Raw genomic sequence first — 17,909 nt, 5'->3', positions numbered from 1 at the left:
TGCCCCTGGCTACTCATTTTGAGATCTTTTCTTACTTTTCACATGGCCCAATTCATCCCTGCCTACTGGCAAATGTCACAGAGAAGGGAGGTTGGAAAAGTAATCGTTGAAACCCCAAGACAGTTCGGTACTAAAGCCATAGATTGAATCTTTTGAGAAAAGTGTTGCAAGTATAACTTGGGCCTGTAGACACCATCCATCTTCATGGTAGGGCTAGAATATCTCAAAATGGACCCCTTCCAAAAAGCTGGGAAGGTTCTGGTGAACGCAGAGTCACCAGGAGAAGGGTGTCCAGGGAAGGTGTTCTATCAATCAATCAATAGTATTTGCTGAACACTTTGTATGTAGCCCAGGGGAGTTCAAAACAGTTACAAGTTAGAACCTGGTGAGGGACTTTCCAGCCCAACTGTGGGGCAAGACATTTAAATGCACTTAGACTGCGAGCCCCATGTGGGATAGGGACTGTGACCGATCTAATTAACTTCTACTTAACCCAGCTCTTAGAACAGCATCTGAACATATAATAAGCCCTTAACAAATGCCATAAAAAATGAATTACAGGTAGGGAGAGCCAGAGAGTATGTAAGATATGTACCTAAGTAATACAGGTTTTCAATAGCAAGTACTTTTGGACTAATAATAATAATAATGATGGTATTTGTTAAACACTTACTATTTGCCAAGCATTGTTCTAAGCACTGTGGTAGATAAAAGGTAGATTGTCCCACATGGGGCTCAGAGACTTAATCCCTATTTTACAGATGAGGTAAAGGAGGCACAGAGAAGTTAAGTGACTTGCTCAAAATCACACAGCTAATAAGTGGCAGAGCCAGCATTAGAACCCACAACCTCTGACTCCCAAGACCATGCTGTTGCCACTAGGCTGCTTCTCTAGGACTAACTTGACTGTTGAGGGATATAAAGTGAGGAGGCTAGAAATTACTTATTGAAGGCATCATGGAGGAGACGTGATTTCAGTGGGGCTCTGAAGATTGGGAAAGCAGGACATATGCAAGAGGAGAGAAAGCCAAGTATGAGATTGGCCTCGTGGACAGAGCATGGGTCTGGAAATCAAAATTTCTAATCTGGGCTCCACTATTTGTCTGCTCTATCATCTTGAATAAGTCACTTAACTTATCTGGATCTCAGTTACCTCATCTGTAAAATGGGGATTAAAACTTTGAACCCCATGTGAGTCATGGACTGTGTCCAAACTAATTAGCTTGATTCTTGTCGCTGTTGCCTTCTGCTGTCAAGTCGTGTCCAACTGTTAGTGACACCAGGAACACATTTCTTCCAGAATGTCCCACCTTCATCCTCAATCGTTCTGGTAGTGTATCCAAAGAGTTTTCTTGGTAAAAATAAGGAAGCAGTTTACCACTGCCTCCTTCTATGCAATAAACCTAAGTCTCCACCCTCGATTCTCTCCCATGCTGCTGCTGCCCAACACAGGCGAGGTTTGACTTGTAGCAGATTGCCTTCCACTCGCTAGCCACTGCCCAAGCTAGGAATGGAATGGATATGCCTCTTCTTGACTCTCCCTCCCATAGTTGAGACTGGTAGAGTACTGGAAATTCTCCAAGTGTGATCCTGAAAGGTGAGTTTGTATCTATCCCCACTCTTAATATAGAGCCTGATACATAGTGCTTAACAAATGCATTTTTTTTAAAAAAAAGGGAGCAGTAAGCAGGGTGACAGGAAGGATGAGGGTCAGGCACAATAGAGGGAATGGACAAGGGGAAAGGAGTCCAGGTTAGGTGGGCTAAGGGAGTGGATGTGGTGAGTAGAGTTTTGATTAGGGATGGTAAGGGTACTGTTATAGATAATGAAGCCATGGTGTCACTGTTATGGGAAGCATAAGAGGGTCTGGGGGTCCAGGGTCTGTAATTCATGCACAGTCAGCAAAAGTGAGCTAAAAGGAATTGTCTCCACCAATTCTATGTCCATGAATACAGGAGGTGACACATTAGAGGACCAGGTGCAGGAAACGTATAGGCTTCGTGGTTGCCGCTCCAACCACCTCTCTTTCCCCACTGCCACCTCACTTCTGGCAATGTCTGCAGGGAGAGAAATCTTCCTGACATTATCCAGTTCCATCCCAATGCACTGGGTGGTATTGGGTCTTGGCCTTGTTTTTCCTGAGAAGAGAGGACCCCCATTCCTGAGGAGTTGAGGGGTCAGATGTGGTAGCCAGCAATCTCTCCCTCCTTTTCCTTCCCCCCTCCCCACCCGAGGCTCCATGAGGTGAGGAGGAGCCACTAAGTCTGATGTCCCTGGATGGGCCACTGTCATTCCCTTAATTAGAGCATTTGCCAATCGCTTAAGTGCATAGCTATCCAAGGCTCCAGCCTCAGAAGGTCAGTAAATCGGGCAGTCAGTCAATTGATCATATTTACTGAATGCTTACTGTGGGCAGATCACTGTTCTAAGTGCTTGGGAGAGTACAATATTACAGTATAACAGACATATTCCCTGACCACAATGAGCTTAGATTGTAGAGGAGGAGATAGACATTAATATAAATAAATAAATGACAGATATGTACATAAGTGCTGTAGGGTTGAGAGCGGTGATGAACAAAGGGAGCAAGTCAGGGCGATGCAGAAGGGAGTGGGAGAAGAGGAAATCAGGGAAGGCCTCTTGGAGGAGATGTGCCTTCATTAATGCTTTGAAGCTGGGGAGAATAATTGTCTATCGGATGTGAGGAGGGAGAAAGTTCCAGGCCAGAGGCAGGACAAGGGTGAAAAGTTGTCAGCAAGATAGATGAGATCGAAGTGCAACGAGAAGGTTAGCATTTGAGGAGCTAATTATGTAACGAAGTATATAAACTGGGTTATAGTAGGAAAGTAGGAAGGTAAGGTAGGAGGAGGCAAGGTGATTGTGTGCTTTAAAGTCAATGGTAAGGAGTTTCTGTTTAATGTGGAGGTGACCAGAGACTTTGCCAGTCATAGTCTGACCAACCCTCCGCCCCTTCAGACCGGCCCCACACCTGCCTTGGGGTTTTATATTCTGGTGCCTGTGCAGCCTGGGGAAGCAACCAGTCCAGGGGAGTCCAAACCTCGGCCCAGATGGATGAGGGAGACAGGGCTGTATAGGACAAGGAGTTGGATTCGAGTTATCCATTGCTAAGAATGATTGTTCCCAAGCTTTATTGTGAATCCATTCAGCTGTTCCCATATATAGGCCGTCACCACTCTCTCCCTTCTCCACCATTACCCCTGCATTAACCAACTCCAGCACCTACATGCTCTCTATCGCTTTAAGTCTACCTGTAAAAAAATTTGAAAATCCATCATTTTTATTCATAGTGTTTGTAAATCAACTGGCTATCTTCCAGCCTCAAACACTTAGTAAAGTGTTCTGCACCCATAAAGCACTCAATAATTAATGCATGAATTGGTTTTGCTACAGATTGGCTATTGGTGGTTATTTCCTAGGTTGAGATTTCATTGCCGCCAATCAACTGATGGAATTTACTGAGCATTTACCTTTGCAGAACGCTGTAAGTGGTCTTTAAGCAAGTCAATCTGGTCATTTGTTTAAATCGAAGAGTGAATCCGAATGATGTGTGTGTGTGTGTGTGTGTGTGTGTGTGTGTGTGTGCTTGCATTACTGTGCCTGTATCAGAGAGTTTGCTATTCTTGGGGGAGCAGATCATTTTCCATTTCTTCAAACCTCAGCAAACAGTTCTCAGGGAGCAGGTTAAGCTAAATGAACAATGGAAGCTTCCAGGGCTTCTGGGATCTAAGAGCCCATGGGATGGTGACAGAAGCAGATCATGAAGACAACTGCAGGGGGTATTAGCATGCAGACTTTAGAGTGCTCGTACCCTGGATGGAAGTTGTCAAGGGCATTAGGACCGTCCGGCTAAAAACTGGATGTCCAACACCAAAAATGATGAATATATCTCAGGCCAAAACAAAACAACTAGAGTGGGTAGTTCCAGTTTACGTGGTAAGGCACTGACATCCACAGTGGAATATACTGGTCCACTTCCTGTCATAAAGCTGTTGGTATTATGTTGATACAAGCTAAATAATGATAACTGTGATGATGATGATGGTATTTGGTATTTGATAAGTGACTATACTGAGCACTGAGCAAGACTATACTGGGCAAGATAAACAGGTCAGACCCACATCTACGACCCACATCAATCAATCATATTTATTGAGGGCTTACTGGGTGTGGAGCACTGTATTAAGCCTTGGGAGAGTACAATACAATGGAGTCTATAAATAGGTTTCCTGACCACAATAAGCTTACAGTCTAGAAGGGGAGACCGACAATAATATAAACCAAGAAATTACAGATATAGAAATAAATTCCAGCTATATAAATAAATTATGGATAGGGGACTCAGATGCTAAGAAGGAGGGATAATGAATAGTTAATCCCCATTTTTCAGATGAGGAAAGAGAGGCATAGAGAGATTAAGTGACTTGCCCAAGGACACCCAGCAGACATGTATCAGAGATGAAATTAGAACTCAGGTGTCAGGTGCTTTGACTCTCAAGACTGTCCTCATTCCACTGTGCCATGCAGCTTCCCATTTTCAGTTCCTGTTTATGGGAGTTCATTCAGGTGTTTCAGGCTCCATATCTAAGTGACCACAACTCCCCCCAGCTCTGAACCTCTTCTGAGCTCACAACTCCTCCAGTATAACTTCCCTGAGTGATCTCCCCACCTCACCGTCATCCATTCACTCAATCCTATTTATTGAGTGCTTACTTTGTGCAGAGCACTGCACTAAGAGCTTGGAGAGTACAGTACAGCAATAAACAGTCACATTCCCTGCCCAAAGTGAGCTTACAGTCAAGGGAGTGGAGAGAGACATGACTATAAATAAATAAATAAATTATGGATATGTACAACAATACTGTGGAACTGGGAGGGGAGAACAACAAAAGATTTTGAGGGGTGGTCACCCTGGAGGGTGGGGAGGAAGGGGACTGCCTATCCTCCAACTGAAGGGTCTGAGCTAAAAGGCTCTACTGAAAGCTCACCTCCTCCAAGAGGTCTTCCCAGACTGAGACCCCCTTTTCCTCTGCTCCTCCTCCTCTGTCCATCGCCCCTTCTCCCTCCCTCTGCCCTTCCCCCATCCCGTCCCACAGCATTTGTGTGTATTTGTACATATTTATTATTCTATTTATTTTATTAATGTACATATAATCTATAATTTTATTTATTTATTTTGATGCTATTGATGCCTGTCTACTTGATTTGTTGGTTATCTCCCCCCTTCTAGACTGTGAGCCCTTCGTTGGGTAGGGATCACCTCTAAATGTTGCCAAATTATACTTTCCAAGTGCTCTGCACACAGTAAGTGTTGAATAAATACGATTGAATGAAGGGAGCAAGTCAAGGTGACTGTCACTTCAGTGCTGTGTCATCAAGGCACTTAGGTTATCACAGTCCCAATAGCACTTTGGTAAGTTCTCTGTACAGTTTATTACTGCCCAAACTTTAGTCTAATTTTTTGTTTCTCTGGCTAGACTATACGATCCTTGAGGGCTTCTCTTTTGTGTTTCCTATCTTTTAACTATTGTGTAGTCTCCAAAGTACTTAGTATAATGGTCTGCTCACAGGAAATGCTCAATAATACCTCTGGACTGATGGATGGATAAAAACTCTTCAATTATCCTTGGAATTTTACCTCATCATTAACACCATCATGGAAACCAATTAATATGGTTAAAATTAAGGTTAAATTATTGTAACAGCACTGATGGACCTAGGACTGAAAATACAATCCATAATGTGGATCTCTATTAAATCACTTCTTAACACAGATATGTATTTAAATTTTGGCAGGTGACACTTTTAATGAGATAAAAATCATCTTATATTCGTCTCCATTTAGTTACTACAACTTTTTTCTAAACTGCTTTTTCTACCACTGTAAGACTTTGGCTCCTAATGAGTCTTAGATTTCTGAATTCAGAACTGTCTATCATTGTCTGAAGATCCATTTTCATAGTATATTTCTCCCTAGTATATGGAGCTCCCATGATTAGAAGAAATCTATCGATACAACATTGTCCTTGATGATTGGAGTTGCCTGCAGCACATAGAGTAAGTTCAGTTACATTTTGATTCTGTAATCAAAGGCTGAACAATTTCAATAAAAAAAACCTCAAACCTTCCTGAGCCTTGAAGCTCTGATATGTTCAAGAATCTGAAACATATGAGTTACATTTCAATTCAAAAGACAGATGCATTTGAAAATTAGGGATGAACGTGATTGGCATTTTGTTCCATTGACTTTCAAGAAACCCTCCATAGCTGAATATATTTGGAGATGGTGAACAAGTCCAAAATGTGACAGAATTCATCTCTTCCCAATTTAGATGTCTAATTTGATTAATGATGTGGTATTTTCCATCAGAAAGCATTTCCAATTGGAATTTATTTTGGTTTAGCCTTCACTGGAATTTGGAAAAATAGTGAGAGAGAGCCTATTGAGAAGCATCTATTAATGTCTCTAGAATTAACAACTCCCTTAGTTATGCAATGCCGATTTCTACACAAGGAACACTCTCAACCCCACTCCAATCTAATCAATAAATCTCTTCCTTTGTAAGTACGGGGTCTGGGCTCTCTGAGACAGGGAAAATGTGCCACAATAACTATATCTCCACACTGACTATCTTAGATGCTTAGAGCTTTGTATATAGTGCATCATTTGTGATGTTCCAAACCAGATTGCTAATATGAACAGAATGTAGACAGAATGTATCACCTTTCACTTTGCTTTTAGCACCCTAAAGGCAACCACTAGAAGGAAATGTCTGTGGGTGGGAGCCAAAAGTAGCAAGTGAAAATTGATGACAGATGTGAGGCAGCTCACACAAACACAACTTGTCCATTGTGCCTGGATCCATTTAAAATTCCAACCTTGGATGAAGTTGGCATCTACTTCCAGATGGAGCCAGTGGAGTCTAGTGGGGAAGAGTATGGGACTGGGAGTCAGAGGACCTGGGTTCTAGGTTCAGTTCTGCCACTTACATAATGTGAGAAGTTGGACCAGTTACTTACCTTCTCTGGGCTTAGTTTACTCATCTTGAAAATGGGGCTCATGATACCTGCCTTTCCCTATGACTGACATAGGGTTCACAGATTGAGGGGGAGATATGGCACGGGCCTGGGAGCCAGGAGTTCATGGGCTATAATCCCAACTCCTCCACCTATCTGCTGTGTCACCTTGGGCAAGCCACTTAATGTCCCTGTGCCTCACTTACCTCATCTATAAAATGGAGATTGAGACTGTGAGCCCCATGTGGCAGAGCGACTGCATCCATCCCAATTCACTTGAATCCAACCCAGGACTTCGTTCAGGGCCTGCAAATGGTAAGTTATTAACAAATACCATTATTATTTTTATTATTATTTTATAGATAAGGGAACTGAGACGCAGAGAAGTTAAGTGACTTAAGTGAGTTAAGTGAAGTTAAGGTTGCAAAGCAAGAAAGCAAGGACCTATGGAGAAGCAGCATGACTTAGTGGAAAGAGCAAGGGCTTGGGAGTCAGAGGTCGTGATTTCTAAACCCTCCTCTGCCACTTAGCTGTGTGACTTTGGGCAAGTCACTTAACTTCTCTGTGCCTCAGTTACCCCATCTGTAAAAGGGGAATGAAGCCTGTGAGCCCCACGTGGAACAACCTGAGTACCATGTAGATTCTCCAGTGCTTAGAACAGTGCTTCACACATAATAAGCACTTAGGAAATGTCATCATTATTATTATTATTACTGGGAAGAGCTCAGTATCTCCTAATGAAGATACCCACTACTGCCTTACTAGTAGCTTCACTAGACTGTTGGAAAGTATGCCTTGCTTTTTCTACCTTTTGTCAGGCACTGTCCTAATGTCACGTGCTTCTGCCAAGCACAAAGAAGCCCTCAGAAGACTTTCTCCAAGAAGTAGGCAATTCCAGACAAATGAGGTGAGGTGGGAGGAGGCAAAGTGGTGGAGTGCTTTAAAGCCAAAGGTGAAGAGTTTTTGCTTGATGAGGACATGGATGGGCAACCACTGAAGTTTTTTGAGGAGCGGGTTAACATGCCCTGAAACTTTCTGTAGAAAATGATCTGGGCAGCAGAGTGACGTATGGACTAGAATGGAGAGAGACAGGAGGTTGGGAGGTCAGCGAGGAGGCTGATGCAGTAACCCAGCTGGGATAGGATGAGTGATGGGGCATAGAGCACAAAGGGAAGTTTAGAATGTGCAGAATAAGAACATTATTATTTGTTAAACACTTACTATGCTGCAAGAATTGTACTGAGTAGTGAGATAAATTCAACACAACCAGATCAGACACAGTCCCCGTCCCTACATGGGAGATCATTCTAAGTAGGTGGGAGAATAGGAATTTAATCTCCATTTTATAGATGAAGAAACAGACACAGTAGATGAAGTGACTTGCCCAAGGTCATACAGCAGGCAGGTGGCAGAACTGAGATTAGAACCCAGGTCCTCTTACTTTGAGGTCCATGCTCTTTCCATTAGACTATGCTGCTCCTCAAACACTTCATGCATAAAAGAAATATGGGACCAGAACTAAACCTCTCCCACTGTTGTTTTCATATTTCCTCAGCTCTTCTAGAGAGACAGATCTCTGACAGGCAGAAACACTTGTCTCACCACACTTTGACAGACCTTCATTAAAACAGACATATAAAACACAATCTAACCAGCAAGGGCATCACCATGGATATAAATACTAGTCATGAAAAGTAATAATTTACATTGGCATTAAAAAGATTAGATTATATAGGAAAGAGTACACTACTAATCAAAAAGCATTTCACAAATCAGGGAACTAAAGTATATTAGGTGGAAGTATTGGGAGGAATTATGGCTCCATACCTGGCTACCTAAAGCACAGAAAGAGTCCTGAAAATATTACATTTCTCTTTAAAAGGTAGATTTCTTTCCTCTGTGTGTGTGTGTGTGTGTGTGTGTGTGTGTGTGTGTGTGAGAGCATTTCAACAGTAGGATTGGGAGCTCTTCAATAAAAGCCACATAATTCAAAGATAAGGCTGACACTCCATCCTTATCTCACAGAGAAGGAACAACTGTGCAAGATGAAGAAAAGGTGAGCCTTCGCTCTAAGGCCCTTCTGCCTTCAATCTATTGCTGCTTTTGTTTTATTCTAGCAGTTGAATTTCCTGAAGAAGGGTGTGGGAAGAAAAACACAAAATTTTGAAGGGGTTGTCTGCTTTTACAAGTATTGCTTTCTGGGTTTTTCTTTTCTTTACTACAAAGCCCAAGTGAGGAAAAGGAATAGATGCTTTAATTCTATGAGTCGGAAAAGTCAATCCTATTCATCTGTCTCATTATATGTACAATGGGCACATACATCACATTTTCCTCTGTCACCTTTGCATCAGATCACCTTAGAGAAACCACTTGGATTTGTGCATTTTCCTGGGGTATATAGCCTGGCAAAGTTGTCTTCTCATCAGCAGGCATCCGATACTAACTCCATTCCAAATGCTTACTGTTGGCCATCTGGGTCTGTGATTTGAGTATTCCTTAACAAAGATGTCTTTCTTGCCACTGACCCCTTGCCCACGTCCTGCCTCTGGCCTGGAATGCCCTCCCTCCTCAAATGCAACAGACAGTTACTCTCCCCACTTCAAAGCCTTATTGAAGGCACATCTCCTCCAAGAGGCCTTTCCTGTCTGAGCCCCACTTTCCTCTTCTTCCACTCCCTTCTGCATTGCCCTGACTTGCTCCCTTTGTTCATTCCCCATCCCAGCCCCACAGCACTAATGTACATATCTGTTATTTATTTATTTAGATTAATGTCTGCCTCCCCTGCTCTAGACTTGTAAGCTTGTAGTGGGCAGGAAATGTGTCCATTCATTGTTGTATTGTACTCTCCCAAGCACTTAGTATGGTGCTCTGCACACAGTAAATGCAGTAAATATGATTGAAGATTGAATGAATGAACATGGAACTGCTTGTGAAGTTGGATGTGGTATCTGCGGTTTTTGTGTCTCCATCTCCAGTTCCTATAGCTGGTTGTACAACAGAGCTGCTTCAACATTCTTTTGATTCAGACCTTTGATGCCACCACAATGCCATTCTTGATATATCGGTTCCCCAGAGGAAAAGCTGGATTTATTTGAGTATGTTTTCTACTTTGTGGTCCATCTGTGCATCAGAGGAGTGTGGGTTGCTTGGGCAATTGAATTCAAGGGCAGCATTCAGCTTTTTATCCTTGAAAAAAAAAATCTGTGTGTCAAGATTCTCAGGTGCAGAGCTGTGTGCAGATCTTGGTGCATTTTTGATTCTCAGAGTCTTCCCCAAACATCTGTGACTGGGAAATTAAAGGGTTTTTTTTTTTTTCTAAATCAGTGCAGACCAGGAGGAACTGCTTAGTCCTCACATCTCCCACCATACTAAGACCATGCTGCAACCCTTGACGATGTGCTTCTCTGGGACCCCAAAATATTTGTCTCACTTGCCCTCTTCATGAATTACAAAGGTAGCTATCATACAGTATGCTGGTCAGTGGGTGTTGTAAATAACAGAAATGGGTACCAATTGGGTGACAACCCAATTCTGTTATTTGTGATGCCCACTGACCGCTTCAGCTTTGTCAATGAAAAATCTCTGTGGGTGTTGCCTGTTATAAGTAGTTTAACAGTCTGTAAACTTGTTGTGGGCAGGAAATATGTCTGTTTATTGTTATATTGTACTCTCCCAATTTCTTAGTACAGTACTCAGCACAGTAAGTGGCCAGTAGGTACGACTGACTGACCAGTTGCTTTGTGACCTCAGGCAAGTCACTTAACTTCTCTGTGCTGCAGTTACCTTATCTGCAAAATGGAAATTAATACCTATTCTTCCTCTCACTTAGAATGTGAGCCCTCCGTGGGACAGGGACTGTGTCTGATCTGCTAATCTTTCATCCACCCCAGTACTTAATATAGTGCTTAACACATATGAAGTGCTTAACAATATGCCAGTTGTTATTTGTCAAAGAAAAAATAATCCCAGAGGCCTCTGTGTAAACAAGAGCCCTTGCGAAGCCTGAAGGAAAACAGTAGATTTAGCCTCCAAAGAGTCTGAATCCTGTAAGCCAATGAAAAAAGATGCATTATTAATAGCAGTACTTAAACAGCTCTTTTCATCTTTAAAGCACTTTTCAAACATTAGCTAATTAATCCTTATAGTACCCCCCTATGTGATAGGTAAATAATTGTTATCATCTCTGTATGAAGAAACTAAGGTAGAGGTTAAGTGGCTTGCTTACTCAGGGCCACAGAGGAAGGCACTGTTGAAGCCCAAATCAGGACATTTTAATTTATATTAATTTATTTTGGAAACTGAATTGAATTTTTAATGATAATTTATTAGACTGCATTAATTCATATTATGTCTGCCACACAGCAGATGGGCAAGTATAATCCATTGGCAAAAGGAAGAAAATGTGCAAAGCATTCAACCAAATTGCTGGTCCAAGAGAATCTGCAGATCTCACTGATTTTCGAGTCCAGGTCTTGATATCCAATTCCAAGAAGGTCCTCCAGTGTTACCTTGGTGTTACCCTGACTAGAAAATATCAACTCCAAGACTCTGTCATTTAACACTTGGAACTGGTTGCATGGAAAACAAAAGAGAACTGCCTAACTTAATAATAATTATAATTACAGTATTAATACATACTATGTGTTAAGCACTGGGATAGATAGAAGATATGCAAATGGGACACAGACCTGCTCTACCCTAGGTTCATAATCGAAGAGAGGGGGGAAGGCAAAACCTCACCACGGTTTTACAGGTGAGGAAGCTGAGGCCTAGAGAAGTGAGGTGATTTACCCAAGGTCATTCAGCACACCAGTATCAGGACATGCATCTTCTGATTGCCAGTCCCATGCTTTTTCCATCAGACCCTGCTGCATGGTGGCTATGTCATGTTTGGGAGTTCTTGGGTGCATTCTTTGAATCAAATCTTGAGAAAGGAAACTAATTTCATAACTATAGAGAAGACCTGAGGTGAAGAAGCAGCTATTCCTTGTAGAGAACTTAATAACAGTGTACTGAAAACCGTTAAGTGCTCAATAAATTTCACTGATTGACTGACTGAAAGATAATATTTCCAAAGGGAATATGATTCCTTTATAGCAGCCTAAACTGTGAAAATCAACTACTAGATTACAAAAGCAGGGATGACAAAAATTGGGAAAATAGATAAATTCCAGCTTTCTCAGCATCCAGGAAAAGGACTAGACTGAGCCCCCTTTTTGCCATACTGAGCCCCCCTTTTCCTCTGCTCCTCCTCCCCTCCCCATCACCCCAACTCCCTCCCTCTGCTCGACCTTTTTTCCCTCCCCACAGCATTTGTGTATATTTGTACATATTTATTATATTTATTTTATTAATGATGTGTGAATATCTGTAATTCTATTTATTTTGATGCTAGGGTTTTGTTGTCTGTCTTACCCTTCTAGTCTGTGAGCCCGTTGTTGGGTAGGGATTGTCTCTGTTACTGAGTTGTACTTTCCAAGAACTTAGTACAGTGCTGTGCACACAATAAGTGCTAATTGAATACAACTGAATGAATGAATGAATGAATGAGTGAATGAGGTTTCAGAATACCTCAAAGTGATGGAAAAATAAGAGGAAAATTTAAATTGCCACTTTATAAATGATGTCTTAGTTCTTCATATATACCAACACCTAAAAATTAACAAATTAACTTTTAAGAACTAGAAACATATTATTTTACTTGGCAAACACCTTACAAGATGACAGAACCTTCTGTTGTTGTTGCAAAAGATAAATAAATTTTAGAAAAATGATTGCCACACTCAAGATTTGATTTTATTTTAAGCAGCCATCTTATTGCTGACATATTTTAAAAAGTGGAGCAGACAGAACATTTATTCTCTAGCTTGCTTTGGTGTACATGAATTCTTCCCTGGAAATTATGCATTGTTTATGAATTGATTTGACATGTTGTTTCTCCTCAGATTGTCCTGTGTGAATTTAACCAAAGAGCATCATCATCATGAAATGGCATTTTCAAAAACCCAGCTGGGGCAAAGTACACAACAGAAGAGGTGCTGGGAAAATGGCAGTCCACTTACCCTTTCAGGAGTGGAGCAAGAAATAATCATGTGACTCAGGATCCTTTTCAGTTTAACAAAAATTCCCATCATCCTTAATGTTAAGTTAAAGAAAGAACTTTTGGAATGGGACCTGGTACCTAGATTACTTACTGCCCTCTCACGTTAAGCCCATTTTCTTCAGGAAATAACATTTTATTTCAGTGCCTTATTTCACTTCACATGACGATATTTTGAAGACGTAGCATGGTAGAATGGTTAGAGCACAGGTCTGGGAGTCAGAAGGACATACGTTCTTATCCCAGCTCTGCCACTTATCTACTGTATGACGCTTGCAAATCACTTAACCTCTCTGTGGTTCAGTTATCTCATTTGCAAAATGGGGAATAAGACTGTGAGCCCCATGTGGGACACTGATTGTGTCCAATTTGATTAGCTAATATCTACCCCAGAGCTTAGCACATACTACCATTTAACAAAGTGTTGTGACTTACCCTAGGTATATATTTGTGGGTTTATGTTTGGTAATGTTTCCATCTGTATGTGCCTAGTCTGCCCTCTTTAGGATCAGAGAGTCACAAAGCCAGAGGCAGCTGAAAAGCAGCATTGCCTAGTGGATAGAACACTAGCCTGGAAGTCACAAGGATTTGGGTTCTAGTCATGACTTTGCCACTTGTCTGCTGCATGACCTTGGGCAAGTCACTTCACTTCTCTGTGCCTCCGTTCCCTCATCTTTAAAAAAAAAGACAATTAAGACTGTGACCTCATGTGGGAAATAGTGTCCAACCTGATTACCTCGTATCTACCTTAGCACTTAGAACAGTGCTTGGCACATAGTAAGTGCTTAAGAAATACCATAAAAAAGGAATACATCTATCAATCAATAGTATTATTTGAGCGTGTTCTGTGTACGGTGCACTGTACTTAGTCTTTGGGAGAATAGAATATAATTCATATGATACCTGCTGTCAAGGTGTCATCACCTGGTGGAGAAACAGTGTGGCTTAGTGGAAAGAGCACGGACTTGGGAGTTGGAGGATGTAGGTTCTAATCCCAGCTCTACCACCTGTCTGCTGTGTGACCTTGGGAAAGCCACTTAACGTCTCTGTGCCTCAGTTCCCTCATCTGTAACATGAAGATTAAGACTGGGAGCCCCATGTGGGTCAACCTAATTACTTTGTATGTACACCAGCACTTAGAACAGTGCTTGGCTGATAGTAAGTGCTTAACAAATACCGCCATCATTATCAAATTTACGATCAGTGCTTGTCCTTTCTAGGCATTCTGAAACTATTACAGACAACTCAACTGTCTCCTGTTCTTTCCTAAGTGCTTAGTACAGTGCATGTCAGCCTTTTATACTTGTTTGACTAGAGAATTGCTAGAGGACTATGGGATGGAATCCATTAGGTAGCTCACTTAAGAAGTACAGATCAGCATAGGAACAGCACTCAAAGGAGACAACTAAAGTGAATGGAATGGAAAAATTTAGGAGTCAATGTGAATGGATTTAGAGACTGGAAACAAATAATTTTGGACAGGAGAGCCACCCTCTGCACTTCAGTGAGAAGAGAAAGTTTTCTTGAGCCATTTAATTTGCATAGCTCCAAAATGCTATGCTTTTCCACCAGAAAACAGGCTGCCATGGGAGACATCTTCCATCTGATGGAGCTCTTATTCTCATTTATACTTGTCATTAAGGGTAAGAGCATCTTTTCAACATAGAGTAACCCACCAGGGCATTTAATTAGAGAGATAACATGGTTTATGTCAAAACTAATCATACTTTAGGTTTAAAACAATCCCTCCTGAAGTGGGAGATTAGATGTATTTGTTTTGTGGATATTTCAACAGTACACAAGGTTTATGCAGAAAAATTACCTGGAGGGATGGGTCTATAAATCAAATAACTCTGGGGTGAGGGGCCATAAGGGAGTTCTCCTGCACCCTTTCAATTTCCCAGGAAGGTCAGCAGGGTGAACTGTGTCAGCCCCCCCAAATTACCTGAGAGTTGTTCTTTTGTATTGGCTTGTGTTTGAATGATACTGAAGCATAAATTGTTTCTTCTTCAAGAAGGCAGAAAGACTCTGAGGATTAAGCCTGAAATCTCAGCAGTTGCAAATTCTAATCCCAACCTCTCTCCATATGTGGCTAAATTTCCCCTGGAAAATCTTCTAAGTGTCCTGTGCCTCCATTAATCATCTCCAGTGAGAAATGTGTAGCCCTACATCACTGAGGGTGGTAATTGGGGAAAAGGAGATGTAGTTGTTTATTATATGAGTGATACTTCAATATAGCAAAAGGACTTAAATTTAAGAAAAATGTTTGTAGTTTTGAATGTTCACTTTATCCAAATAGTCCTATAGTGAGCAACTACGTTATTCATCCTAATTGCTGAGGATTGGTGATGTGCAAATTAGGTTACAGAATCTGTTCGTTTCCACAACGGCATTAGCCATCGCAAACCTAGCAAATAACCCATCACAATTAGTGGAAGAGATTCATCGACTAAGAGGAAAGACAAAGATCTCTAAAGGATTAGAAAGTAAACCAGTGACCTTGAACCTGACTAAATGACCAGTGGAAACCTGCAAGACCAATAGAGTGTGTCTACGGTGGTAAAGCTCCCTAGTGGCATTCTTTCTCATTCAATCTTGTCATTTTTTTATGATCATGATTGTGTGTGTTTTTTTTAAATGAGATTTGTTAAGAACTTACTATGCGTCAACACTCTTCCAAGTACTGGGGTAGATACAAGATGGTCAGGTTGGACATAGTCCCTGCCTCACATAAGCCTCACAGTCTTAATCTGATTTTACATATGAGTTAACTGAGGCACAGAGAAGTAAATTTCCTTGCCCAAAATCATGCAGCAGACAAGGAGAGTGGCTGGGATTAGAATCCAGGTCCTCCGACTCCCAGCCTGGACTCTTTTCCATAGGCCATAGTTTCTCAGTTAGATAGCTTTACTGATTGATTGATTGATTCAATTAATTCAACCATATTTATTAAGCACTTTCTGTGTATAGAGCACTGTATTAAGCACTTGGGAAAAACAATACAAAAATAAACTGTGACAATCCCTGCCCATGACATGCTCACAGTCTAGAGGAGAGGAGGTAGATAAAACAAATAAGTAAAGTTACAGATATATACATAAGTGCTGTGGGGCTTCGGTAGTGGGGAAGAAAGAGCAAAGGGAGCAAGTCAGTGTGACACAGAAGAGAATGGGAGATGAGGAAAGTAGGGCTTAATTTGGGATGACAACTTGGAGGAGATGTGCCTTCAATAAGGCTTTGAAGGGGGAGAGCATAATTGTCACATTGGAGGAGGGAGGGCATTCCAAGATAGGGGCAGGATGCGGGCCAGGAGTCGGCAGTGAGACAGTTGAGATCAGGGCACAGTGAGAAGGTTAGCACTAATGGAACAAGGTATGTGGGCTGGGTTGTAGAAGGAGAGAAGTGAGGTGAGGTAGGAGGGGGCTAGGTGATGGAGTGCTTTAAAACCAACAATGAGGAGGTTTTGTTTTTTATGGAAGTGGATAGACAACTACTGGAGATTTTTGAGGAGGGAGGTGGTATGTCCTGAACGTTTTTGTAGAAAGATGATCTGGGCAGTGGCATAAAGTATGGACTGGAGTTGGTAGAGTCAGGTGGTTGGAAGATCAGCAAGGAGGCTGATTCAGTAATCTAGGTGGGATAGGATGAGTGGTTTTTTAACATGTTAGCAGTTTGGATGAACAGTGCTGTTGTGAATGTGGGACCGACAGGATTGGTGACAGATTGAATATGTGGGTTGTCTAGGTAAACTCCCTAATGGCACCATGGGGCACTCTAGTGACTAGACCCGTAGGTGAAAATAATCCCTAGGGACTCAAGAAGAAACTACTCAGAGTCTGTGGGAGCACTGGTCTCAATGAATTTATCAGAGGAGATTGTCTTCCGTGGAGTGATCTCTCTTCTATATCTACTGTGTGACCTCGGGATTAAATATCCTGTCCCCCTCCGCTTTAAACTGGGGAGGGACAGGGACTGAGTCTGTTCAGGCTTTCTTGAATCTCTCACATTGTTTAGTACAGTGCTTGGCACATAGTAAGTGCTTATCAAAGAACAGTGAATATTAATGTCTTGTCTTATGCCTTCAAGTCGTTTCCAACCCATAGCAACACCACAGACACATTTCTCCCAGAACACCCCGCTCTCCACCTGCAATCATTCTGGTAGTGTATCCATAGAGTTTTCTTGGTAAAAATACTGAAGTGGTTTGCCACAGCCACCTTCCAGGCAGTGAATTAGAGTCTCCGCCCTTGGCTCTCTTCCATGCCACTTTTGTCCAGCATGGGTGAGTTTTGATTTATAACAGATGGCCTTCCACTCCCTAGCCACTGGCCAAGCTAGGAATGGAAATGGTATACCTCTGCTTGACTCTCCCTCCCATAGCCAAGACTGGTAGAGTACTGGAAACTCTCCAGGTGCGACCCTGAGAGGGAAGTGATTATTATTACTTTCCAGCTAATGGGTGGTAATTGTAAGGACTTCACTTCCACAGGACGTTAGGCAGGCCACAAACATTTACAGATTCGAGAGGGTTTTGGATGAATACCAGGACAAATGAATGGGATATTAAAGAGAAAGCTAAGCAGTTGAAAGAAGTGATTTGGGATGATAGGGGTTTCACATCCCTGACCATTAGACTGGATGTCAGATGGTTCCCTATGCATCCTGTTATCACTGCTGGAGACAGGATAGAAGATGACTCCTCTGCCGCCCGCCTGCTATCCCTCCTCGACTCTGCCGACCTCCTCCTCCACCATACCGCGCCCACTCACCGACT

At 42.0% G+C, this 17,909-nt stretch overlaps 2 non-coding genes across 2 annotated transcripts; both read right to left on the bottom strand.

The window, feature by feature from the left end:
• Positions 1-1,462: 1,462 nt before the first annotated feature.
• Positions 1,463-1,600, bottom strand: LOC114811901. Its single transcript, XR_003759597.1, has one exon. It is a non-coding gene; the product is annotated as a small nucleolar RNA SNORA7 (small nucleolar RNA).
• A 15,827-nt stretch (positions 1,601-17,427) lies between these two features.
• LOC114811555 lies at positions 17,428-17,565 on the bottom strand. Its single transcript, XR_003759251.1, has one exon. It is a non-coding gene; the product is annotated as a small nucleolar RNA SNORA7 (small nucleolar RNA).
• Between the last annotated feature and the right edge of the window lie 344 nt (positions 17,566-17,909).

Source organism: Ornithorhynchus anatinus, chromosome 4, assembly GCF_004115215.2.
Source record: "Ornithorhynchus anatinus isolate Pmale09 chromosome 4, mOrnAna1.pri.v4, whole genome shotgun sequence".
NCBI classification, from domain to species: domain Eukaryota; kingdom Metazoa; phylum Chordata; class Mammalia; order Monotremata; family Ornithorhynchidae; genus Ornithorhynchus; species Ornithorhynchus anatinus.
This window is presented reverse-complemented; position numbering and strand designations above follow the sequence as displayed.